Here is a 6,409-nt window from a genome sequence, read left to right as displayed (position 1 = left end):
CAGTGTGGCGCCCATGCTGTCCGCCGCCCAGTATCCGAGAAAGGACCTTGATACGAAAGGGTGTGGCCGTCTGGGCGTTCCTCTCGCCGCTGCAGCCCCGCAGTGTCCTCCCGTGACAGCAGGGGAGCCCCCTTCTCACTGGGACATGGAGGGGCCGCTCCCTAGTCACAGTGGCAGCAAGAACAGAATGCCCCAGCTCTGGACACCTCGAAGAACTATCCCCTGTGTCCCCGCTCCCTGGAAAACGGTGGTGGGGGTTGTGGATAACAAAAGGTGGCACCTTCCACGGTCCCTTACGCATGGCCTGCCGCCCCCGGCACCCCGGGACATCGCCACGGCAGGCATGGACAGCTCCTCCCAGGTGGTGCTCCTGGGTGGCTCTCCTCTGCTCCCAGCCACCACGTCCTGTCCCTCACCCAGCAGCCACCGGGAGCTGGCACAGAGTAAGACCCACACAGAGAGGAGCTTTGTGGGGATACCTCGGCACTCAGTGCTAGCTCTGGCTACTCAGTTTAGAAACCCACATCCGCCACTTGGACGGTTCTGCACTTCCATCCCCCTGGAATCAGCTCCCAAAGCCCCCATTCACCCCTCCAGCTAAGTGCTCCCCGGTGACTTCAGAAGAACACAGCGCAGCAGTCCCAGGCCAGCAGCCCTACCTCGGACAGCTCCTGGCCCCACCGTGGCTTCTGGTGCTGGTGCTACTCTCCCCTTGCTGCGGGTCTCACTCCTGCGTTAAAGCCACAAGACATTGAGCACCACCCTTTTACTCCTGGTGGTCCTCCAAACACCCACCCCAGCTCTCCCTCCTGAGCTCTCGGGAGCAAGAGGCTAGGAGAAGGCTGTAGGTGACATGAGCCCCATGTGGCAAAGAGCCTTTTCTGGAAATGGGGGTTCTCTGACTGTCACAGGGCCTTAAGTCAGATGTGTGAGTGTGTGTGTGTGTGTGTGTGAGTGTGTGTGTGTGGACGCTGTTTTTAAAAGTAGCCTAAATGTCACTTTACAAGTTGGGGTGGGGCAGCTGAGTGGGGTGCTGAGTGGAGACACAACTGGATCCATATAGGGATGGTCCAGGGTTCACATCCTGACCTCCCCAAGCGCATGAGGCATGTGGTCGTGTACCCGTGGCCTAGGCTGCTGAGACGGGTGGGTCCCGGCGTGAAGACCTTGTTGGGGTGATTCGCTCGCTCTCTGTACAGACATACATAAAATATACTTTAAAAAATTTCAGACTACTCAGATTCTTTTAAGAGGCTTTTGCCTTAGGGTGTGTGTGCTTGCTGGAGATACAGTGAGAGGGAAAGTGAGAAATCACATTCCCCCTGTCCCCATGGGGGGGGGTGGCCACGCCACAATCCCTTCTCCATTCTCCTCCTGGAATCCTGGGCACACACGCACATGCACCCAGTGTGATTTTCAAACCACCGGGTCTGGGGCTCAAACAGCGTTTGGCCATGTGGGGGTCCAGCAATGTGATTGCTATGCCATCTGCTGGCCCCAGACTACCCAGATTTTTAAGGAAAAAAAAAAGAAAAGAAGAAAGAGAAGTTTAATGCCTCTACTCCCGTATTAAAAGATGACTAGGAATAATACTTCGGTATAAATTTCTCCCCCTTGATATAGATTTCTTTATATATATATAAGTTGTATTTTACTTTACAACCTAGTTCATAATTTTTTTCTACATAGACATCAATTCTTGTCATCAAACATTCACCTATCATTTTTCCTGGCTGAGTAGTATTTCACAGAGTGGTATCCACCACACTGCATTTAATCAGCTCTTCTTTGCTGGTCCTTGGGTTGTTTCTTGGGAATTTTTTTCCCCTTCACTAATATAAATAAGTTGGCATCTGGAAAAATTATACCCAAATACCTGATTATATTTTTTACTCCTTAGAATAAGACCCTAGAAGAGGGATTAACAGGTCTTTTTCAAGGTTTCTAATATTGCTAAATTGGCCCCCGAGAAGGCTGGCCAGTTTCTGCTCCCACACCTTCAACTCTTCACCAACTCTGTGTATTATGACTTATTAAAATAATGACCCCCCCTGTCCCAATGGGGGGGGTGGCCACGCCACAATCCCTTCTCCATTCTCCTCCTGGAATCCTGGGCACACACGCACATGCACCCAGTGTGATTTTCAAACCACCGGGTCTGGGGCTCAAACAGCGTTCAGCCATGTGGGGGTCCAGCAATGTGATTGCTATGCCATCTGCTGGCCCCAGACTACCCAGATTTTTAAGGAAAAAAAAAAGAAAAGAAGAAAGAGAAGTTTAATGCCTCTACTCCCGTATTAAAAGATGACTAGGAATAATACTTCGGTATAAATTTCTCCCCCTTGATATAGATTTCTTTATATATATATAAGTTGTATTTTACTTTACAACCTAGTTCATAATTTTTTTCTACATAGACATCAATTCTTGTCATCAAACATTCACCTATCATTTTTCCTGGCTGAGTAGTATTTCACAGAGTGGTATCCACCACACTGCATTTAATCAGCTCTTCTTTGCTGGTCCTTGGGTTGTTTCTTGGGAATTTTTTTCCCCTTCACTAATATAAATAAGTTGGCATCTGGAAAAATTATACCCAAATACCTGATTATATTTTTTACTCCTTAGAATAAGACCCTAGAAGAGGGATTAACAGGTCTTTTTCAAGGTTTCTAATATTGCTAAATTGGCCCCCGAGAAGGCTGGCCAGTTTCTGCTCCCACACCTTCAACTCTTCACCAACTCTGTGTATTATGACTTATTAAAATAATGACCAATTTGATAGGTGAGAAATAGTCCCTCCCTCTTTGATTACAACTTAGGTGGTTTTTTTCCCCAAAAAAAGCTTTTGGGTCATTTGTGTTTATTTTGTGATGTATCCAGCCATGTGGCCCCGTCTTTTCTTTCAGACTTTATTCTTAATGACTGGTCAGAGCTTTTCAAATCGTTAAGGGTATTTGTTCTATGATGCAAATATTGCCTTGGCCTTTTTTTTCCCCTATATTTATGTGGTTTTTTTATGTAGAAAGATTGTACATTTTTGCATAGTCTAAACCATCAGTCTTTTTCCTATAATATTTCTCTTTTGATATCATTATTGAGAAAGCTCATCTGAGTATCTCTTCTTTTTAAAAGAATTTTCTTTGTTTATTTGTTTTTCTCCTCCATGAGAGAGGTGCCCCCCAGCGAGGTCCGCAGGCTACACCCACCCCTAGTCCCAGCTAACCATGCTCATGGGATCACACGTGTGCACACCTGGCGTGCTCAGCGAGGTCCCAGGATGCAAGCCCAGGACCGTTACTGCGTGGTCCAGTCGTCTTTCCACTACGTCACTGCCTGGCCCTAGAGCATTCGTTCTTGTTTTAAGTCTGAGGTCTGGGAACCGAATATTTCAAGTTCTTTTTACAGTCCTGGGCTACAGGGAAGCCTGACCACCCAAGGCCCTGCAGGGCAAGAAGGGGCAACAGGAAAATGCAGATCTTGATGCTGAGCCCCCCTCTAACAGGTTCTCCAAGGGTGGGGAAGGGTTCGAATCTGTTCAGTCTCGGTGACAATCGGGCCACTCCAGGCTCTGCTTGAACACCCCAGTGATCTCACCCGGGAGATTTCATTTCTTCCGACCTTTACAAAAGCTCCCTGGGTTCAGAATAATGTCAACATCTTCCCAAGTGTCCGTCTCCAAGGAGCTCTCAGTGTCACCCAACTGTGTGGCCTGTGCACTGACACATCCACCCCTGCAGAGCACAGGTCAGCCCAGGCAATTACAGGGGGGAGAAGTGTGGAGAGGGAGGAGAGGGGGGTCAGGCCTGGGTCACAGACTGCACTGCCACAAGCAGCGGGAACCTGGCTGCAGACTGGGATGGCCACGCCATCCACACTGGGGCCGCGGCACCTCCCCGGGTCGGAAACGCCCTTCTGTCCTGGTATGTGTGTGTGTGTGTGTGTGTGTGTGTGTGTGTGTGTGTGTGTGTGTGTGTGTGTGTATGCATGTGTGTGTGTGCATATGCCTGCTCACTTGCACGAGTTTGCACATGCACACTTTCTAACCTCCCTCTTCCAGTCCATCCTAAGTGGAGAAGCTGTCTCTCTAATTTGCAGAGGGGAGGGCAGCAAACAAAGCCTTCTGTAGAATGAGTAAGCCAGTGTGCAGTGAGCATGTGCAGAGCGGTTTCTTCTCCGCCTGCTTTATTAAAGAATTATATGACATAATTACACGTTCTAATGTCTTTACACATATTTATGGTAATTACGTCAATGCGCATTTGATGTTCTGCAATTATAGTAAATACACAATCCCGACAAATCGCTCCATCAGGAATTCAAATCTCTCAAATGACGGGAGAAAAGACGTTAACTCCTCTGCTCCTGTTGCCCTAGGTCCTGGTTACTCCTCCACCTCTTACTGGCAGTTTGGAGGTGCTTTAAGTCTTGGGTGTTCCCAAGGCACAGATGCAAATTCATGCCACCAGGGACGTTCCTGAGACTGGTCCCTATTTTACTTACTTTAAAAACTTTTTTTTTAGTTTATTTATTCCTTCCATGGGAGGGTGGGAGAGGCACCCCAACAGAATCTTGATGTCACACCCACCTCAATCTCAGCTGGCCAGGATCCTGGGCACAGGTGTGCTGATAGGTGTCCCCAGGGGGTTTCAGGATGTGAACTTGGGACTTCCCTTACGTAGGTCTCATGCGTTACCAACATGCCACCACGCGGACCAACACTGCTTATTTGTATATCATTTCCTCTATAACGCTGTTGTGTTTGCTGACCGCACTGGAGGAATGGATGCCAGGCCCCGAGGGTGCCCCAGGAGCAGACAGGAAGTGAAGATGCATGTGGGGTGACCCTCTGCAAGAACTGTCCTGGGAGATCCGGGAGCTATGAAGACAATTCCCAGTCAGGCTCTTGTGGGAACAGAGGTTGCAGCTTCCTTGGGAGGAAGCAGAAGTGAAGGCCTACGTCCAGGGCCCTTCCCACACCTGTGGGCTGCTAGGAGTCTTGAGGCCATTTCGCGACTCGGTCAGTCCCTACAGGGCAGGACCCATCCAGTTCTCCAGCACCTGGAATTGTGCCTTGGGGTTTTCCGTAGGGAGACGGTGATACCGCCTGTGTGGGCGTGGCATTGCATGTATTAAACAGGCTGGATGGGTCATTCTTTTCTCTTGTATGGATGTTTTGTATTGTCCTGAAGTCTCTGGGTTCTGGTGTCAGGAAGTTCGTTGGTCTTCTAAACTAGGACCCAGTTTCTCAAAAGCAACCAGCAGTTGGTGTAACTATCCCAACCAGGACGCATCGCCTGTGATCTGTTGATCCCCCGTCCTTGTTCTGCCTGAAGCCTGGAGACGTGCTTCTGTACCTTTATGCTGATGAGCTCCTGGTCAGAACTGCCCACGACTCGGGCTATCATTCATTTAGCCCAGAGGAGCGCTGGGCTTCCAGGAGGCAAAACCTCTGAGTCTGAGCAGTAGAAACCAAGTCCAGGATGTGGACTTCAAATCCCCAAAGGAAGGTAACAGGAGCTCAGCACACGAGGTTTCCTGCAGGGAGAGGAATTTGCCACAGGGCAAGTTATAGGCAGGGATGAATACGAGGCCAGGACACACTCATTTCTGGATTCCCATCTAACCCAGACCACAGCTTAGAGACCCTGTCTCTAGAGACAGAGGCACTTTCCTAGCTTGAGCTAATAGATGGCAAGGAGTTTAAAAAGCGAAAAGTTTTAAATGAATGTAAGGAGCGTGTACAAAACTCTTCCCGGTGCCTGGTGTTGACTGCTGCTCCTGTGGAAGCGGGAATAAACACTCCCCTTTTGCATCCACCGTGATCAGCCAATTATCCTTAAAACAGGTGGTCTTGGAGGGTGACTTCTCTGGTCCCCACGGCGGGGGGGGGGGGGGGGGGCCTGTTACCCTGGTTCAGACCAGCGTGGGTAAAGACTAACACAGGGCTGACTAATGATTCCTAAAAGTAGCAAACTTATTGACTAATATAATTCTTAGTCATGAAGTCTCCATGTTCCATACATACCGAAATCAAAGCAATTACAAGTTTAAATGAAGCTGGAAGCTTTAGTGTGGAAAATGCTTGCTTTAGCCCAAGATGGGGGCTGGAGGTGAGTGACCCCTCACTCCCAGGTAATGAAAGCGCCTGGCAGCCTGCAGGCTCCTCACATGGTAATTGTAATTGCCCCGGGCTGAGATAGGGATCTGGCCGCGCGTTAATGATGCCCTGTTCCTTCTTAGAGACCTCACTCCAGCTTCCGCAGAGCGCCAGGGTTGCAAAGGAATGCAGCAGTTAGGAAGGAGACATTAATGCATGCACCTTAGTATTTCGCACTTTTCAAACCCCGCCATCGACTTTCAGTCTTCTTCTTATATATATGTGTGTGTATATATATATATATATATA

At 49.0% G+C, this 6,409-nt stretch overlaps 1 protein-coding gene across 1 annotated transcript in view; it reads left to right on the top strand.

Annotated features, from left to right (window-relative positions):
• Positions 1-6,409, top strand: part of PEBP4 (phosphatidylethanolamine binding protein 4) — a 212,409-nt gene that overhangs the window by 60,088 nt on the left and 145,912 nt on the right. The gene's annotated exons all lie outside the window — the stretch shown is intronic.

Source organism: Tupaia chinensis, unplaced genomic scaffold (genome assembly GCF_000334495.1).
Source record: "Tupaia chinensis unplaced genomic scaffold, TupChi_1.0 Scaffold000494_1, whole genome shotgun sequence".
Lineage (NCBI taxonomy): Eukaryota > Metazoa > Chordata > Mammalia > Scandentia > Tupaiidae > Tupaia > Tupaia belangeri.
This window is presented reverse-complemented; position numbering and strand designations above follow the sequence as displayed.